Source organism: Paramisgurnus dabryanus, chromosome 4 (genome assembly GCF_030506205.2).
Source record: "Paramisgurnus dabryanus chromosome 4, PD_genome_1.1, whole genome shotgun sequence".
Classification (NCBI taxonomy): domain Eukaryota; kingdom Metazoa; phylum Chordata; class Actinopteri; order Cypriniformes; family Cobitidae; genus Paramisgurnus; species Paramisgurnus dabryanus.
In genome coordinates, this window is record NC_133340.1 from 29,766,429 (window position 1) to 29,787,717 (window position 21,289).

General features: G+C 37.5%; 1 long non-coding RNA gene across 1 annotated transcript; it reads right to left on the reverse strand.

Moving 5' to 3' along the window:
* Nucleotides 1-11,369: 11,369 nt before the first annotated feature.
* Nucleotides 11,370-12,933, reverse strand: LOC135735444 (uncharacterized). The gene is made up of 3 exons (XR_010527595.1): nt 12,709-12,933; nt 12,201-12,620; nt 11,370-11,890 (listed from the first exon to the last, which is right to left on the reverse strand). It is a non-coding gene; the product is annotated as an uncharacterized lncRNA (long non-coding RNA).
* Nucleotides 12,934-21,289: the final 8,356 nt, after the last annotated feature.

The window sequence follows — 21,289 nt, forward strand, 5'->3', positions numbered from 1 at the left end:
AAGTCTTGGTTGGTGTCCTGACTAATAAAAAAGTGAAGGAGTCGACTGGGGAAATGATTTAGATGCACTTAAAATCTATAATATTTATAACACTATTATACATTATAGTGTTTTCCACTCAAATGCACACTTAAAAACATTACAAAATTGCTCTTGAATCCTCTAGAAGCATGCAATCGAATGCATTAAGGCTTTTTTAAGTGTGACTTTAATATAAAATACTTGGCCCACCGTACACATACTGTACATGCTTTCTATGTACACACATTGAGAGCATCTGTCTCTCTGTCATATACAGTGTATGTATAATGGCCTGTTTGCTCAGATATATTGACATTATACCCACATATACGTCACACAGCTGTATTGAATGTAAACATACTGCAGACCTTCAGCCTCACACTGAACACACACTGGGAATAAATCTCAAACCTTCACACTGAACGTTGTTACAAAACAGCCAATGCACTTCAAATACATCTGTGACTGCAAACCAAAAGAAATAGTTCACCACGAAATAAAATAATGCCATCCTAAGTGTATTCTGGCTCTTTTCAGCTTTTTAATGTCATTGGATAGTGCCCCAAAGGTCAACCTTTCACCTCACCTCAAATCTATGGTCTTCTTCTTACAAAAACCCATTGCTTCACCTTAGAAGACATTAAATAACTGTATAAATGAATGAAATACATCTAAAGTTCACCCCAGAGTGATTCTGAAGTACGACTGTATAGCTTGCTGAAAGATTATTTATGTCATCGCAGCGTAACAGTTTATTGAACACTGCTGCCAGTTTCACCAGAAATGAAACTTTACCGCGGTAAGTGTTTAAAAACACAGCTAACTTTGCTAACATCACTGTGATACAAGACGAGTTTAGTTTAGGCTTATAGAGCGAATGTTATGTAAGGACTGTATACGTCTGTGTTGCCCGGAGACAGAAATTCCATCAAGTCAGGAAACCATACCATAGTTTTCCTGATCCGTGGCCCCGCTGGACTAACACAGGCCCGCGTCCTGCAGGAGAGGGGGAATGTCATCTCAGAAGTAAGGTGCACAACACCTGTGTGTCTACTGGACGGGATAAGAGGAAATATGTGTCCCCTTAAACCCACGTCTAGTACGATGTCAAACACACAGACAGACAGATTTACACAAACAAGTCCTAGCCCAGACAGCTTTCCCTTTAATTTAATAAATTACGAGAGACACGGAGGAGGACAATGCCATCCTTCAAAATAATATGATGCTCAACCTTAGAACGTCGAAGATTACCTGGATAATCCAGACAACTATTGGAAGAATGTGACGCAGACTGAATTTTCCAGCATTGGGGAACACTGTGTATTGTGCAGAAAAAAATATACAAAGTTATCAAGGAATTGCAGACCTACATAAATCAGATGCACAGAGATATTCTGACCAGATGTTAGCAGTCCACGCAAAAATCCACATGTAAATAAAAAGACAGAAATTATTACAGTAGTCAGAAGACAAACATAAATCATCCAACCGTCGACAAAAAGACCTCAATTGTACAATAAAAGAAAAGAAAAAAGGTCATTTTGCACTTGAATCCAAGTGAAATCTTTCAGCAAGTCAGTCATTGACAAAAACATGAACCCCAAACCACAAAAAAACGTCACAAAAGTTTGAATGTGTATCCACCGAATCCTGTAAACGATTCTTTGGACTAATTCATAAAGCATTACCATGTACCTGATCCAGTGACGCATCCGTACAGCTAGCATGTGTTCTCTTAAAGAACTGACGAATGAGACAAAACAACCAGGAACGGTTTTTATGAGGAAAATTAAGCTTGATGGGAATGAGTGATTATGTTTTATGATGACAGGTTACAAAGCAAAGCAGAACCATACTGGAGTGTCACAGCAGTTCGAGATCTCTTTCCTACGAACATCTGCGACTCATTGAGTTACATAATCTAACACGAACCGTAAGCTACATACGTCAATGAACGGGGCGGAAGAGAGGACGTGTGAGGACTGCGAGGAATAAAGCATAAAAGCAAACTCTGCTCATATTTCAAAACATATAAATCAACACATCTGGCAGTGATGTTACTTTGACCCGGACACGTGTACATGTGTGTTCCCAGTCGAGGTCATGCGACACAGCAAAGCAGGAGGGGAAGTCTTCTCCAGGAACGGCTCGTGCAGTGAACGTTCACATTTTATAACATTGCATGTTGCCATATACAGATAGAAACGTGTCACTTTCAGCATTTGTTCGCAAAACAGACATCATTAGTCAATGTTACGATCGCTTGAATGTGTTTTACACACGGTGTAAGCGATGTGACGGATGTCTTCAGGTCAGTGGTGACATACTGAGTGATGTCGTAAGTGTTTAACAGGATTTACTGGGCTCACACTAAATGAAGTCTTATACAACTTCATCAATCCTACTTAAATTCACACCAGTGAAGGGAACGCCAGACTGATCTGTGATTATAACATTCTGTCTTTCCAGATGTGATTTCAGATAATGTGAAACACTACTAATAAAAGGGATAGTTCACACAAAAATGAAAACTCTATCATTTACATTTAAAAGAAGATGCTTTGATTAATGATAGTAAGCACACAGTTGACGGTACCCATTGACTTTCATAGTAGGAAAAACAAATACTATGGAAGTCAATGGTTACCGTCAACTGTGTGCTTATCATCATTTATCAAAACATCTTCTTTTGTGTTAAACAAAATAAAGAAATTCATACAGGTTTGGAAACAACATCAGGGTAAGGAAATGATTTTTCATTCTTTTGAAGGTTACACAGTAAAAAATACCCAACATTTTTGTCAGGTCAACATATATTTTATGCTACTGTAACCTAAAAAATTTAAGTTAAACGATTTATACTTGATTTTATAAATTATGTCGACTTTTTAAAGTAAAAACTTGCAATATCGTTTTTGGTTTTAATGAAAAATATTAAGTGGTTTCTAGGTGTATCACGTGTTTAAAATCAACCTACACTGTTAACCCTCATGTTGTTTTAACCCAAATAAATAAGTACATTTAACCTAAACCCTGAAAAATGTCCTCCGTTACACAAGTTTTTAAGTTTAATGAATAAATTGCATGATTTCTCTCATTCAACAAGAAAGTTTGAGTTAAATCAACTTATTTTAGCTAATTTAAGTCTCTGGATTTGAAAATTTTACCCATCATGCATTGCAGCAGGCATAAATTAACTGCTACTGTTATATGAGTGTTGTTTTGCTGTTCGTTTCTCTTCATTTATACGACTGCAGTTGTTTTTTGTTATGATTATATCTTATTATCTTTGTGGTAAAGTGCAAGGGTTCATCTTTTCACTTCACAAGATTTGATTATGTCACCATTATTAAGACTTGTGTGTTCAGTGTTGAGGTCTCTGTGTGAAGTTTACACCTGTGCTTTACTTGATGTTACCTTTGCTTTGCAAGGCATCTTCTTTTTTTGTCAGAGGCAAAGATGGCAGAGTTCTCTTAACATTACAAGTTTTATAAAACTATGTTAAAATAAGTTTATTATATTGCTAACTGATCATTTGTAGAAAAGGAAATGTTTAGTTAATCAAACAAGGATATATTATTGGAACAAGACGTTTTACAGTTACAGTTAACGAAAAAATTAAAATGGCCTGTTCAGGAATTTTAAGTAGATTTCACTTAAAATTAGTTGTTTGTTTAACTTAAAATTACTTGTTTGTTTAACAAAGTTTTTAGGGCAGCGAATTACCCTATGTTTTTTAAGTAGAATCAACTAGTCTGGGCTCACAGTGTATGTAAACTTGATTAAATTGGTACTGCATGAATAATTTGTGTTGTTAAAGGAATATTGCTAAAACTGGGTGGAGACTGAATAATGAGAGTAAATATCATTTATTTTATGCATTTTAAATTAAGATAAGAATTAAATGGGGCCTTATTGATGTTAAGTATGTTGTTAGTATTTGAACGCGTTTCTGTTTTGTTGTTGGGTTTATAAATGGTTACCATTCTGCAGATGAGCACACACTGTAGTAATTTTACACCTTAACATTTTTTTGCTAACAATTTACAAGTAAAAGTGATTAAGAGCAACAAAAACAAAACTTGATAAAGAAAATGGTTGATGGGATCTCTCAGTGAGCTATAAATGAAACGAAAATCTTTAGAACTGAAGCTGAATTTGAGGATTGGAAGAGAACAGAATAATACTGTACAATAAAATATAAAATAATAAAATCTGACGTCTCAACATCAAAACAACACAGACAAAAGAGCCAAAATTAGACGGCAGCAATACGCTACCCTTGGAGTTAACTTACTTTGGCCATAATCTGAGACAGCATTGCACGAATCCTTCCAAGAATGCATTGTGAAGAAGGAAAAATCTGACATAGTGGATGAATCCAAAGCCAAAGTATTCATCAAATATAAGAATTAATGAATACAAAACAGGCATTTTAATATATTTGAGCCAGTCTGTGAAAACCCAGCTAAAGTCATTTACTCTTTTCTGCATAAAATCCTAACATAATGTAAAGAAGATACTGTGAAAATATAATTTTCATATCTTCATTGACTGAATAAGATCATGTGGATCAAGATTGAAATCAATGTGAAATCAAAGAATTTAAGAACGTAATACAGAGATAGGTACAATGTTTTGGGGAAACACTAGCACCTGCCTAGAAACAAATTCACAGAATATTGACAACTTATTAACACCTTACCGTCCACCCAGAACACCCTGGCAACCGTATACATATAACAATACACAACCGAACACAAAACCCTTTTTATACACCAGACGAATTTCTCACATCACTCTTTTATAAAGTTTATATTAGGATGCAGCTTCAGACACTAGACATCGTGCAAACGTTTAAAGCAAAAATATTGAGGCGGAGAGAAAAAATAAACAATCCAGGTTGTGTAGGGAAGCGATGGGTGCATCGCTTCAAAGGTCTGTGCCGTTTGTGTGGAATGACTGGCAGCCAAACACCAGCGTTTGATGTGCTTGGGAGAGTAAGCATTTCAGAAATAACTACAGTAAAACACTGCAGGGTCCTTATGTGCTGCTTCACACTTAGATGACAGCAGTGTGGACAGTACAACTCAACATTCCACACCTGCTTTAATACACTTCACTTTCAATCTGTTCTCACAATACATACAGATAAAAACATAAAATGCACGTGCATACTAATTTCATTCAACCACGTAATGAAGCACAGGACTAATAAAAGCATTTTATATCAGTCATACCTGATGCATTTATGATTTTAACCCTTGGTGTCTTGTGGATTTGTGTCTTAAGGGATAGCTGCAGGAGATTGAATCTCTCTCATCACTGCAGCAGCATCTGGTACACCCTACAACACACACACACACACACACACACACACACACACACACACACACACACACACACACACACACGCACACGCACACACACACACACACACACACACACACACACACAATAATATGCTGTTATACTCCAATATACAAGCCAGAAACTAAGCTTTGTTTTTGCACAGGCCAATTTAAAGGGTTAATGGTGCAACCTGGTGATTTCCAGTAAAAATTACATATTTTACCTTTTCCCAATCAAGAATGCATGATTATATGGTATCATTGCTTTGCAATCAAAAAAATATCTTTATAATGGAAGTCAATGGGGCAAAAACAGCCACGTACAGTAAATGAGGAAGAAAAAAATAACATCTGATCCTGCACAAAAACTAACAATGCATCAACGTTAATGTTGTTACTAATCTTTGACCTGTCCAAGACTGTGATAAAAGGTAAAAAAAGTCCAGTCCACAATCACTTTTTATACTGAAAAAAAGTAATTTTGTGTTTTTCCCCTATCAGTGACATCCTTTATGAACTTGGCAATTACAGAGTTAAAATCATAAAATTTTGTAAACATTTGGTAGTTTTGTTTATTAAAATTATCTGATACATTTCTAAAGCAGTTTAATTTAGTGGATGTTTTCATCCTGAACATAATAAAAGGGTAGTGAATTCGCCCACGATGTACGGTTGAGTTTTTGAAAAATTTCAAAGCATTTTCTCAAAATATGTGTCAATATAAAAGTTGTCACCAAAAATTATTCCATTTGCTGAAACACAGAGAAAGTTGTGGCCAAAAGCACCCCATAGTGTATGAAAACGTCCCCAACATAACATAAGGGTTAAGCTCATAAACCTTGAGGAGAACGTTTGGCTGTTAGACGTGCAGTAACGTGGGAGGTGCAGAAACGGCACATTCAGCATAAAAAGTGTGAACGCCGGCGTTAAACAAACACAACCGCCGTATCCCAGCAACGTTAACAGTAGCTTCTCTCTCCTCCGAGAGGCCTGCAGATGTCTTGGGAAGAGACGTCCATGTTGTCATGAGAACGCTCATATGGAATAACATATAACACGGCCTATAATAAACCTGTTGCTGCACGCAGCGAGCGCCCGACATGCCGGCGAGTTCAGAGAGCACAGAAACTTTCCTCACTTTGTCATGAAAATCTGCAACATGGCTCCAAATAAACAGGGCAGGCAGAGGCATAACAGTGCACATAAACATGGAGAAGATTCGTGGACTTCAAAGAGAAACTGGACACCTCTGACCCAGTAGATGGATGCTGTCATACTTGTCAAAATGTCCATCATTAGACTTCTGGGAAGGGTTGGCTTTCACACAGAGATTGCAGTGTGAGATTTGGACGTGCACGTAAGTAAGAATTACGGTAAATGTGAGCAATTAATGCGCAGCCGGTAAATGTGGAACATCACCAGTGTGTATATTGATATTGCATGTGTTTGCAAGACCACACACAGATGCACACACATTCAGGATCTCACCAGCATCCTAATCAGCCGTCGGTATTCTCGTAATTATCACGCCGGTGACGATTACTGTGCCTGCACAAAAACAGTTAAGACGACATTAAATGATCCTTTCCAGAACTATAAACACTGCCTGCAGAACTTATCCAGGTTAATTGTTGCTCCAGTGTGTTACTTAAGTGCTAATGTAGGACATTAATGCTGGTTTAACAACAGTAGACGCTTTCATTACCATTCAAACTGTGCTAACTGTAATAGCAAATTGTGCCCAATGGAAACACGTCAATTTCACATAAACTCTCAAACATCACAAAAATGTTTTTACGCTCGTTGAGATGTTTTTTTTTTAAGGAAAAATGAACGTATCGCAAACCTACAATGGACAATGAACACTTTTACAGATCCCCAAACATGCATATGGTGCAGTATGTTTGGTTGGAGGACAAAACAAAAGAGGTTTGTTCGACTTCATTCGCCATCATAAGGACCAAAAAGCGCATGACATCAAAATACAGCGAGAGCGATTCGAGAGTTGACTTCTCTGCATGCTTTCGAATCACTCTGGCTGTATTTTAAAGTTAACTGCTTGTCGGTCTGAGCAGCGGTATATGAAGTCAAACAAACCTCTTCTGTCTTGTCCTCCAGCCAAACATACCATGCCATATTTAAAGAATGAGACTTCTGTGCATGTCAAGTGACCTGTAAAACTGTTTCCATTGTAGTTTTTCGATTTGTTCCTTGTCTTGAACACAAGACAACAAAATTACGTTTTATTCAATCAACACGGGTTAATAGTAATGCCGTTATTTCGTCGCTGTTTTATCGACATTTTATCGAAAATATCACTAAAGTTTTACATTTATATTTGTAATGCCATCTTTGGCAATATTTCAGATAGCGATATACTTCCTGACTCCCGCGTCACCCTGTCTTTGTTGTTGAGCCTCACCATTGGTTGAATTTGATATAAACATTCAGACGCACTTACCACTAGAGGCGTCCCCAAAGTGTCACTGCCGTGATGCAGCGTGAGTACCCTCAAAACGAAACTGCAACAATGTATCGTTAAAGATAACACGATGTAACCTTGCTCTTACTTGAAATGTGTCCCCACATTTAGTCCTTGAATTTGAGGTTATTGGACTTGAAGAGTCCTTGAAAGGTCCTTGAATTTGAAGTTAACTAAGGTGTGGGAACCCTGAGGATTCCCTTTCTAATGCAGAGTAGTTCCATTATTTTGCACGTCATACATTTTTCATTTTATTCTTTCTTTTGTCAAACACACACAGCAAAATATTGCACACTTCAAAAAGAACTAATTGAGAAAATAACTTGTATAATAGTCTACCATTTAAATCTCATTCACACTGCATATTCAAACTCTTGATCAATCGTGTGACAAACAAAACAAAGTACCAGTTTACAATTATGCATTAAGCTTCTGTCTAAAGAGACTTGAAGTGCACATAAGGTATATTTTATCAGTGTTTTTTGTGGATCAAACATAATTTTTATCACATTGGTGCCGTCTTTTTTTCTATTGAACTGGTTTAGTTTCAGCTTGTCTTTTGTTAACAGACTCATGTAAGATCAAAGAGTTTCTCATACTTTCTCAGCATCTCACAGTGAACGCATAAGAGCCTTCACCAGGGCAACAACATTGACTCTCAGGTTGTGACGGCTCAGCGGTTGGTGTCAGAAAACCGTCTGACATCATCAGTAACCCTTCATTGCCCATCAACGTTTGTCGGTATCCATAGACACACCGTCTCTTTCCCACAAAACACTGATCCTTATGGTCACAAACTGTGGAGAAGGTCACCTATAAGGTCAAGCTAGTGCGTGTGATCCAAATTTTCTTCTTAATCACCGAGACAACTCTGATTACACCTCATCACTTCTCTAAATGAGTTGAAGGGTTTGATCCCTTAAACTTTCATTTCAATTATTGGAGAGAATGATTCAGACGTATCAGAACATCATGCAGGATTAACTAACTCGGTATATATACACTAACCTAATAAGTTATTGTTTTACAGTGTCCAATGAAGCAACACTGTATGAAGACCAAGATCAGTCATGGGTCAAATGTGAAGTGCTTGGAGAAAAGCGGCGTGTCTGAAGGTTGCTTGAGATGGCACGTTCCTCCTAACATTCCTCACATTCTGCTCCTCTCTCACTTCTCAATAGAAACCAGAATCAGGCGCAGGGAAAAAAGAGGTTTGCTATGGTGACCAAATACAAAATCTCAAAACACTGAGATCTACGTTTAGTTTGATCTTCTCTCTCTCTCCTTCTCTCTGTCTCTCTCCTGATTCAGGATCATTACGCTTTCATTGTGTGGTAGTGAATTATTTTTGACAGTCAACTTATCTTTTCTGTACAGAGTGAAGAATAATTATATATACGCACCAGACCTCTTTAAATGCCTATATACACATAGCTGTGATGTATGATGGGGCAACTGGAGACAAATCTCTTACTTTTCTCTAAGCAACCCAGTAACCTCAACAGAAAAGATCTCAACTGTGTTAGAAACTTTGTCTGCACGTTCAGCAAGATCCCAAGGTCTGCAGTCAAACGTCAGAGATCTCAAAAAATCCTAAGAAAATACAGGGGCGGTTTCCTGGATAGGGATTAGTTTAAGATTGGGATATTTAAGTCATTTTTCAAAGCATAATTTATACATAAACATTATCTTGAGACACAACACACGTGCACTGATATATTTAGGATAAATTTTTTCGATCAAGACAGCACTTAAGTTAGTCTGGGTAGTCTTAAGCTCTGTCTGGCAAACCACCCCTAAATGATCTGAGCTATGCTATCCTCATTAGTCTTATATATCTATACACGCGTCAACAGTTGACTGAGTTGTGTCTGTATTAACTTATTTATCTAAATGTTAGATCTGGTCTGTGATGTGTTTTTAGCGTAAAGGGTAAAAGGAAACAAGTTCAACTGGTAGAGCATCGTGTTAGCAGCGTAAAAGCTAATGGGTTTGATCCGCTGAAGCACACACATACTGATAAAATATACTGTATAAATAAAAGTGTCTGCCAAATGTAAATATATGTGAAACTTTTGCTCAGTACCGACTGCACCTCAGTTAAGCTTAAACAGGATTACACACAGCCATTGTTTTCAACAAATTTATGCAGTCGCATCTAAAAAGTCTGATTTCAAGATAAGACTAAAATGATTAGTGACTGAAGGTATGCATAACAAAGCACCGCTCGAGACAGTACTCTTGATCTTTTTTCACACATCACATCATAATAATATTCTTCAAACATTATGCAATCTTTAATAAGTCCTCAAAACAGCTGTGAAAAATATGATCTAATGGGATTAGGTCATGCTTAGACAGTTCCAACAGCAACAATCCCAGCGTACGGCTCTTCTCTTGACGGCGTTCCAGCTGGCTGCGTTCCTCCACAGGTGAGCGAGGACAGTCCGGTAAAAGAGAGGAAACGAGTTCAGAGAGGAGAGGACAAAAGCAGAGCTCAGATGAAAAAGCAGGAAGGGGGAGATAATAATCGAAGCGCGCTAGGCTCTAAGAGAGCTCTCTGTACGGCCGGGGGGGTTCGGGATCAGGGGTTAGATGGGAAGAAAACGGAGAAGGGGGCCGCGCGTTCGTCATTCTTAGGCCTGCCTGATCACAGACGCCACGCCGCCAACAATGAGCCCTGTATGTGTGTTTGTGTGTGTTTAAGAAGAGAGTTTCTCTTCAGTGATTGTGTCGTGGCATTCCGGAGCCCGGAGCAGATAACATCCGAAAGGTCTCCACTCGCCTCTTTTATCCACCTGCTTCTTTCGGCTTTATCAGTCTCTTTCTCTTTTCTTCAAGACCCAGCAGGAGAACAAAGGTGAGCCAATTAAAGCACTAGCAAAACACATACAGGAAGCTAAAGAAGAGATCAGAAAAAGTCACGTAGACAACGAGGGAACACCTCTTATGTGTGACAGTGCTCGAGTGCTGAGGTGGTTTCAAGTATGGGTTTAACAATACAGATAGATACGGATTGATGCATCGGTTATATTTCTAACCATATGATTCATTGACACTCTCCACATCCTCATTCCTTGACGTAATATCCATCCACTGTATTCATTTCCACCAAGCATTTTTGTTTATTTTCATCTGCTAGTGTCAGCAAATGAATGAGATGCAGCAACAAAGTGGTTGTCGCAGCAAAAACACATCGACAGGCAAAGAAAACAAGCGTGTGTTTAGCACTGCAGGTGATATTGTCCATGCAAAACCCAGCGTCCTCTTTCCTGAACATGTTGATCTGTTGATTTTTTTTTAAAAAACATCTCTCAAAAGAGACGACTGCAGCACTTATTAGTTCTTGTTGTTGTGTGACAGATTAAATCCTTAAGTTTAACAGCTTTATTTTTTATATTAATTTATTTTACCTCAGTGATTGTCACTATTACACAGCACAAAATACTGAAAGACTTTCATTATTAATTTTTCTTTATTTAAAAAGTGTATTTTTTCATTAGTTTGTTGTTGTAAATGATCCAGTTGGAACAGAGATTGTACCATTTTCAAAGAGTTTAAATAAAAGTTTATGTTATATATTTTAGTTGCATTTGTAAGTTATTAAAAATGTAACTGCTTACTAGGCTCGTAATATTTAAATATCGATAAATTAATCAAATCATAATTGCATTGAAGAAGTGTTTCATGCACCAGCAAATATCGCAAAGTTGGTGAAGAAAATCGAGATTGTATCGCATCAACAAGTGTCTTTCTCTCATTCTTTGGTTTTTATGTGTCATGCATGGCATTCTGGGTGGTTGCCTACTGGCCAAAGGCCCTTAAAACTTTGCTGACCTTCTAGTCAGCACAACCAAGAGACTCTTTAAATGATCCAACACATCTGGTTTTCAATCAACCAAAAAGAGTCCACGTCAAATCCCTGATGATTTTACTCCATTGGCTGCCGGTAGCCGCCCACTGTCACGCTGTATTGTTGGCTCTCAAGGCAAAATGTTAAATCCGCCCTCATTTGTAAGTTGCGTTGCAGCATCTGTTAAATGAATAAACATACATGTATAAGCCTTCTGCTCTCTAGTTATGGCTCACGTTCGGTGCAAGAGGTTTTTTATAGGCCGTGCAAAAATCAATCAGTTAAAGGAGCAGCAAACAATGTATGCACAATAAGGTTTTGGGGATTTGATGACGTCAATGTGATCTTACCTCAGGTAAAACTTCAACTGAGATCTTTAGCTACAATTAATCATAAAGTAATAATGACAAAATGTTACAGGTCTTTGTGTCCTATCATCTGATGCTCTCATGTGTGTCTGTGTTTGCTCTCATAACACCACACAATCTACCTGTAAGTGATATCAGATGCACTGCGTGTTCAGTCGTCACAAATCGCCTGATTATAGTTGCAGAAATCCCTCGTGTGATTATTATTTTCCATCTTGGAGAAAAGCAGGACGCCCACAGAACGGCAGAGGAGAAGTCGCTATGATGACGTCATCTCTCTCTCTCTCTCTCTCTCTCTGTCTCTCTCTACCTGTCTTACTTTCTCTTAACACAGATTGCAGGCGCCCGGACTGAGCCGTGGCCAGGTTTCGGCAAGCCGTCCACGAATCCTCCAAGATCCTGTCAACGCTGGGAGACACGGCACGCGTGCGGGCTGCTCGGCAAACAGCAGAGATCCAGAAACACATATACAACTGGACCACACTGTCTTAACACATGTATGAGTCACTGGTGTTCTGGGTTTAAGACGTGAGGAGTCTGTCCTGTATGTGAATATAGTCAACACCACTGAGTGTTCATGTGAGCAATTTATTGCAATTCATGAAAAGCAAATAGTTTGTTCTTACTCACCTGAGAGTCCTGTGGCTAACCGGCAGAGAAACTCATCCAGTTTTTGCCCTTGAGATAAGATTATACAAGCCACGGGCCCTGCCAAGTCCTGGAGGCGTTCATCCAAATGACTGAATTCATGTCTGTTAAGAAAGTGAGATGAAGCAGTATGTGAGAGAAAAGCAAAATAAGAAGGTCAAAACGGAGACGTGCTCACAAACAGCAATGAATAGAAGAACAGAACAGACTAACAGCAAACAGATTAGGAAAAAACACAAACACAATAATAATCATTTATCATCTCATGCATAAAAGCACATTCAGATAGAGAAGAAAATGTGCAAAAACTTTTGTGATTCAGACCCAGGGATGACTCCTAACTGTTAAAGGGGATATTTCACAAGACTTTTTAAGATCTAAAATAAATCTTTGGTGTCCCCAGAGTGTACATATGTCACATTTTAGCTAAAAATACCATAAAGATAATTTATTATAACCTATTATAATATTTTATACCACGGGTCTGTTGAATGCTGTATTCTGATTGGCTGAGAAATGTTCCGTGGGTATGCATTAATTTCTGATAACCGCACACCTAACTTGTCAAATGTCTTGAAAATAGGCACCAGAGCAATGTTTGTGGTAACCGTGGTATAAGCGGAATAATTGACTCCGGTCCTTTGAATTATTTGAATATCGTGCACACCCGCAGTGAAACTCCGCTTCGCGTCGTGCCGCATTGCACCTTGGGTGTGCATTATTTTCTTATAATTCAATGGCCCTTTCGTCAATTATTCCTTTAATAACACATTATAATATCATAACGTGTCATTTAAAGTGGAAATTAGCTGATCTCTGCACTAAATAGCAGTGCTGTGGTTGGATAGTGCCGATTAAGGGGTGGTATTATTATTCTGACATCACAAGGGGAGCCAAATTTCAATGAGCTATTTGGTACATGCTTGCAGAAAATGGTTTACCAAAATTAAGTTACTGGGTTGATCTTTATCACTTTTCTAGGTCGCTAGAAGCACCTGGGACCCAATTATTGTATATGAAGTCAGATTTTCATTATATGTCCCCTTTAACTAATACAGAGTTTGAACTTTATTAACCTACTGTACTTTTATATGCATTTATAATGATTTATTTATAATGCATTTTTTAATACATTTGTCCACTGAGCTTATTGCAATGCATTTTGGGACTGTATTTTGCACAAAGTATATGCTGATAGGCCAAGAATGTATTTTAAAAGGCAGTATAATGTTGCACATAAGATGCCTTTTAATGCTGTCTAGTTAGGCAGCTTACTAGAATATAGAACAGACCTCTTGAGATGCATCTGAACAAACACACACACACACGTGCACGCACACACACACACACACACACACACACACACACACAAGCACGCACGCACGCACACACACACACACACACACCTGTTTTGTCCATCAGATGTAGTCTGCTGTCCGTGCGTGCATCCTGGATGCAGTTTCTCAGACCTGTGCTGCTTTAGACATTTGTGTGTCGTTACAAAACTTCTTCACACCCGACTGTCTGCTCACTGCCAGTGACTTTAATACCTGAACTGATTCAGTGTTTCCCTTCAAACCGGGGACACATCTATTTTTGCACAGATTATGAATGTAATTAGATCATAACAACTGATCGTGCCTAGTCTTTGTTGATAATCAGAGATAAAAATAATTTATGCAAGAAACACTCTTTATGTGCGTTGAGTCCAATCCTAAAAAGAGATCAGATGTTTCTCCTGAGATGTGCATCGGAATAGATCCTAACATTTGCCAAGATACCAAAACCTGCAACAAGAACTCAGATATTAAGTATGAACTCAAACAATCAAAGTGCAATAAGACAATGACAAACAATCCCATAATGCACTTATAAGAAGTTTACTGTATGTGCCTTTCTGATGCTTAATGTTTCTGTTGCATATTACACTCTCATACAGTATTTCATAAAGTATTATTTAAATATTCAAGTAAATACAGGTTTGACTTAGACCTGGTCTAAACTCATCTTCCAGTCTGATCTGATCTGGTTCTCAAACTGGGAACCGTTTTGATGACATTTTATATATAATACAATCATTTATCATGAATTCTGTGTAATTAAACCTCAGAAAAACATGTCTACTAGCCAACAGCATTACATTGTTTATTTTAATAAGTTTGTTTTTTTCCAATTTCATGTTTTATAATGTTTTATATCATAAATGTTTGGGGGGCACAAGTGGAGGCCACTGTACACAAGGGGGACCGCACGCCCAAAAAGTTTTTCCGAAACACTTTATTAAACCACCAGCTTAGCCATGCTGTGAGATCAGTTTACACAAGCAAACCATCTTTCTGTTGTGGTTTAAAGAAGGAAAAGACAACCTAAAGAGATGTTGTGAGTCATGCTGTATGTTCATCTGTCACACAAGATAAATCATTCAACTATTTTACGGTTTGACATAATTCAGACCGGCTTAATCCACACAGAGTCGGATCAGCTGCAAACCTCTTTCAATAATATACAAAGTGTTCTTATTACCTGATAATAAACATTGCACAATAGAGGAGCTGTCGAAGCAAGCGAGAGGCCTAAACTCACATAAGAGTAAAGCAGAAATCTTTACTGACAAACACATGTGGAAAATCTCAAGCTGGGATCTTAACTCTGACACCTGGTGGACACTCGAAGCTTTCTCAAGTCAATCAGCAGGACAGATGAATGTGATGCTGGTTCACCCACAGGAGGTGCTGTATACCCAAAAACGCATTTAAACCCTGAACAAACACTTACATCACACACACACTGGGTGTCACTGCTGTCTATGAGCCTGGACTAATTCACATCCTTACAGCACTGGACCTGTCCAAAAAGACACTTTCAGAGGGAATGTAATGTGGTGCTTACCATCAGATTTTAGTGATAATAACTAGGTGATTATCATTTTGTTGGTTTAATAACTTTTATTACCACTTATATCACTTGTATTTCCCATGTCCTGTTGGAAATGAAAGGAAAATGTGCTTAATTAAAAATATAATATAAATCATATCATTTAATATAATATATAATTTATATATATAATTTATAACATAATATACATCAGTGTCAATAAAATATCTTAAATTGCTTTAGAAAGTTTTTTAATGCTACAGTTTTCATAAAGTTCATCCCATCTACATTCAGATGCTAACAGAAAGAAAAGGACCATAATTGAACATTTACATGAATAAACTGACTTCAGGCGTGCTGAAAGAAAAGCAGAAAGTCACATGATCACTTCTGTACATGGTAATGACATATAATGAGCCTCAACATAACACCAACTGTGACCTTACAGTCAATGTTGTTTACAATGTTGTTACAATGCTAAAAACAAAGTAGTGACTGCTGAGTTAGCGATGTGATGTTAAAATTTGAAATGTTTCATTTTCTCAGAAGCTAACTTTAGTGATTAATGGTTTTGGAAATGCAATCATGTCTATGAAAGAGAAAAAAGTTTGATTTCTGAATGAATTTTTCTTTGTTTACATATTTCATATTTTCATTAAGAGGCACACCCTTTTCTTGCGTTGATGTGACTCCATTACTACTTATAAAGTTAAAGTTTTACATTTGTTAAAAAATGGTTTTGGGCATACCGTCTTAGTGGGACTTTAACCAGTGACTGTATGATGTATGTAGTCTTACAGTTTTTTACAGACGCTAAGACACATTTCTCAATACTTAGGTCACTTTTGCAAAACTCTTCACACCATTCTCCTAACCAACTTTCAGCTTGGCAAAGCAGTTCATTTCACATTCAAAATGCACTACAACTAGCAAAACCCTTTATTCAGGTATTTATTCAATGTAGTCATTGAAGGCATTTTGTGCCAAAGCAATGATAATTCATCCTCAGTTTATCCCACATAGACTTCTGTTGTGCTCACTGTGTGAAGAGTTTTGCAAAAGTGACCTAAGTATTGAGAAATGTGTCCTAGCATCTGTAAAAAACTGTAAACATGATTTGATGATATAATAATTCATTATATATCTGTTTCAGTTTTGTCAGTGACATTTTGGAGGATTATTAACGATAATAAATGTCTGTTTTTAGTTTTTAGTTCTGATGTGGTGTGTTCACGTGACATCTATGGCTCACTTAGGATTTGATTTGGCCTGGTGACCAAAGACTTTACTCTTGAATGACTTAACTGCATTATTAAAGAGTTTATGAGTTTCAGTTTGTGTGAATGAGCTTATTTGCTTTGAAATAGTAAAAATGAGTGACAGAGTGGAAATTTAGGAACAATATGATCATCATTTGGGATACACAACAGGGGATGTGTGATGTAGAGAAGTGTTATGAGGAAAAACACTAAAACATAAGCAAATAAGAGTGTTTATTTACATTTAGACTGTCTAATGTGATGTTAAATGTTTGAGATCTCATCCTAAAAACACAGGATGATAAAGTTTTCCAGTGTTTGTTGACATCAGGAAGCAGCGAAAGCAGAACTTCCTAAAACGTCTTACTGACACTTTTCAAGGGGTCATTTAGTGACCTTATGATCTACCAGTGACCTTGTGTTAAATAAACCCATGCTACTGCCTTCAGCATCCTGTGTGTGTGCGTGTGTGCGTATGTGTGTGTGTGTGTGTGTGTGTGTGTGTGTGTGTGTGTGTGTGTGTGTGTGTGTGTGTGTGTGTGTGTGTGCGTGCGTGCGTGCGTGCGTGCGTGCGTGCGTGCGTGCGTGCGTGCGTGCGTGCGTGCGTGCGTGCGTGTGTGTGTGTGTGTGCGTGCGTGTGTGTGTATTTGTGCGTGTGTGCTGCTTTGTGTGTATGCGTGTGTGAGTGCTCGCTTGTGCTTGTCTACTTCTTCAGGATGTAGAGAGGAAAGCCTGTCTCCGGTCTTTACTTTGACTCTGTCTCAATGGCCCTCATCAACAATGATAAACTCACCGTTCACATCTGGATGAAGCAACAAAGAAATAAACTTAACATACCAGCTTCTCTATTTCTTGTGTTATATACACTGTCCAAATAAAATGAGTTAACTAATATTTAAATAACCTTTACTCGTGTTCACATGATATTGCAAATCATTTCAGAGAGCTCCATGGTATTTATAGTTGATGTCTTTGATCTTTATTTCACTTTCTTGATTGCTCTATAGTTCAGTTTTTTATGCACATAATAATTGATGTTGCACTACTGTAAGTGTGTTTCTGTGGCACAAGGTTTCCACTGTTTCACTGTATATCAAATACAGTTTATCATCTTTAAAATAACATCCTTGAAAATGGCATCGCTTCCTCGTTTTGGATAAGCGAACACTTTAAATCAACAAACGGTCCATCTCTGTTTGGGCTTTGCCTTCAAATTCTTGGGTTTCTTGGCAGACAGCGGACACGAATGCCCATTAAACCTCAGAGGAGTGATTTCTGTTTTGAAATCACAACTCTTCTGTCTTTTGCTTTAAATATCGTTCATTCTTTTGTCTGTGTTTTATTCAGATGGCTGCCACATGTTCAGATTAAAGGGGTAAAATGTTATGGTTACCCAGAGCGTCTACAGTGAAACTCCAGACACGACACATTCACAGGGATTCTTCTTGATCATTGGCACACTTTTGAGAAAGGTAGATTTAATTATAATGGCATTATTAAGAAAGCAGGGAATCAAAACCTTAAATGTGTTTTACTTAAACAGCAGTAAGCGTGATACTTAAGCAAGTTTTGTACTCATGATCCCAACCTGCTGGATGTCTGTTTATCTGTCTATAATATCTATCCATCCAGTTTTTCCTGAGTAATTTTTAAATTTCTACTACAGTGAGATGTCTGACTAAATCTCCTGATTAAGGGACATCAGCACATTTTATTTTCATGAGTTGTTCTGTTGTGGGATGTGGTTGCATGAACTCCCAAAAGTTTGGTGATGTAATGGGAATTTAGACGATGCTGTGGGACACTGGAAAATAAAAAACAGTTTGTTCTGTAAACATTATTTTGTACATTTCACATGTTCTGAAGTTGTTATTGGTGTTTGCCCCTACAAAACTCACCCTACATGATGTCAATCTGTGCTGTTGTCTAAATGTTTGGGGTGGTTTTTAATGAATTCCCCACCAGGATTTTAGATTTTTACAAAAGTTTCACAAAATTCTGCCGGGGAATTCATTGATATATATATACAGTATCAAATGAAAGAACAGACCCTCTGCTTTCAAACAAACAATAAACGAACAAAACGGGAAAAAACATGTCATCCTATCTATGTTTTTTTCTTTGCTTATAAACTGTTAAATGTGGGTATTTTCTTAAAAAACAAAAATTAGCAAAAAGCTGAAATAATTGCATTTATGTAAAGGAATTTTGTTAGAGATCCGATTCAGAACGATTATCAAAACATACATAGAGTTTAAAATTAGTAAATCATTTTTTTGCTTCAGTTTTTTTATAAATTGGTAAGAGTGGATCTAGTGGATAATTGCGTGATTACAGATTAACATAAAATCTCATCAGGAACACGTTTTTTTCATGCAGATGTTTTCTCTTAATTGACGAGATAACTCATCAATGGCGGGGAAAGAGTTAACAAATTTGTTAGTAGTTGCTGTGATGATGTAAATCAGGTCAAAAGAGTCCATACCCCACCCCAGTCTGTGATATTCTGCTCTCTAGATATGACTTAAGTTTGTGGGATTTTTATATCACCAAGGCATTTACACCAACGGCCAGCATATGTTTTCAATTGTTTCCAATGGAAGCGCCACGTTTTTCAAAAAACACCAGCAGCTGGCGGCAGGGACGTGCACAGACATTTTGAGGGGCAGGGGCTCAAGTGAAATAAAGGGCACTTCTCATAATTATGTATATATTTTTCTTTTTTTTAAACAAAAGGGAATATATATTAACGCAATTCTGACTTCCTTTTTAAAAAAAAATATTAAAAAAGTTAATTAATTTTATCTTCCTCAAACTCACGCAATTGTTTAATTTTCAAAATATGTCTACAAAATAATCATTTCACACAGACACCATGGTCTCCTTAGTAGTCTAGGTTTATTGAGCAGCAAAGGAAGCCATTACACAATGTGCATGTTTTGAAAACATTAAATTACAAATTAATTACAAATTTGTTAAAATGCTAAAAACAAAGTTGTGACTGCTGAGTTAGCGCTGATAGCGTTTAGCTGATTAGTTGTTAGTTGTTACTCAAAATTTATTTTTGTCTGATAAGGGCTCAAAATATAAGGTCTGTTTACTAATGTGAGCTTCTGGCATGAGCCTCAGAGCAGAGCTCAACATTATTATTCATGACCCTTTCAAATAGGGCAAAAATTCTAGGGTTGTAAATAGACATGTAAAAACGTTTCTGGATAATTTTTGCACTTAATAAAGCCACATACTGTCAGGACTCTGCCTTGAAGTCTTGTTATATTTGTATTTTGTCATGGTGGCAGAGTTCTGGCAGTCCCTGGCCTTGTGTGGAGGTTCATGCCTTGTTTTTGTGTTTGGCATGTGCCTCCGGTGTCTTGTCCTGTGACCCCGCCCCCTCGTTCTCCTGCTTATTAGTAATCATTGGTTTTCTCCCATCACCTTTTCCCCGCTCGTTATCTTGTTTGGTTCATTCTATTTAATGTCAGTGTATCTTTAGTTCTGTGCAGGATCATTGTGTTGTGTCAAGTTCTCGTGTTGCATGTACGTTTGAGTCTTGCTACCAAGTCAAGTTATCGAGTCGAGTCTTAGTGTCATCTGTCGGTTTCATGTTTTCGTGTTGTGTACCCCCTCGTGGGTTTTTGTTTGTAAATAAATAAAGTGTTTTCTGTTTTTCCCCGACATCGTCTGCTCTTGGGTTCATTTGTCCTACAACCCTCACACATACCTTCTATGTAATTGTCAGAGAACAATTTAACATATTATGACAACACATCCTATGGCACCTTTAACCTTAGGTTTCATATTTATTAGGGTTACACATGTCAGAAACAACAAATATAGATTACGCCTATTTTATTTGTATTTTATATTTTACTTTTTTGTGATGTCAGTGAAAATTCAGACTGGGCAAGTAAAATACTGAACCATCAGATTTCTTCCCAATCTACTCCAGCACTCCAGTATAACACATTATACTTATTTAACAGCCATTACAAAAAACGCAAACAAAAAAGCTTACTACTGCAGTTAGCAATTATTTTATTGTTTGTGCTTTATTATTTTATGAGCAGTCTGTTTAAACTACATACACTATACGGATACAAGTTTGCAACTCTTCAGGTTAATATGGGATTGCCATGGAAAACAATGTCCCTGAATCATTATGTGTAACAACGTGTCCCATATTTTGTGCATAAAACTGTTAATATAAGAATGCTTTCTTCCACACACTTACCGTTAGCCTGCCTGCATAATCATGCACATGATCGCGTCTCGTTCAGGCTGAGCTTTGGCGCTTGAAGTGCGAATGATGCAGCACGAGTGTAGACAAACCAATCATAAAGCGAAGTAAGTTAGAGAGGCGGGACTAAGGAAAGGTAAAGCCAATCATATTAGCGATGTGAATTTTGGAGGCGGGACTCATCTGTTAACCG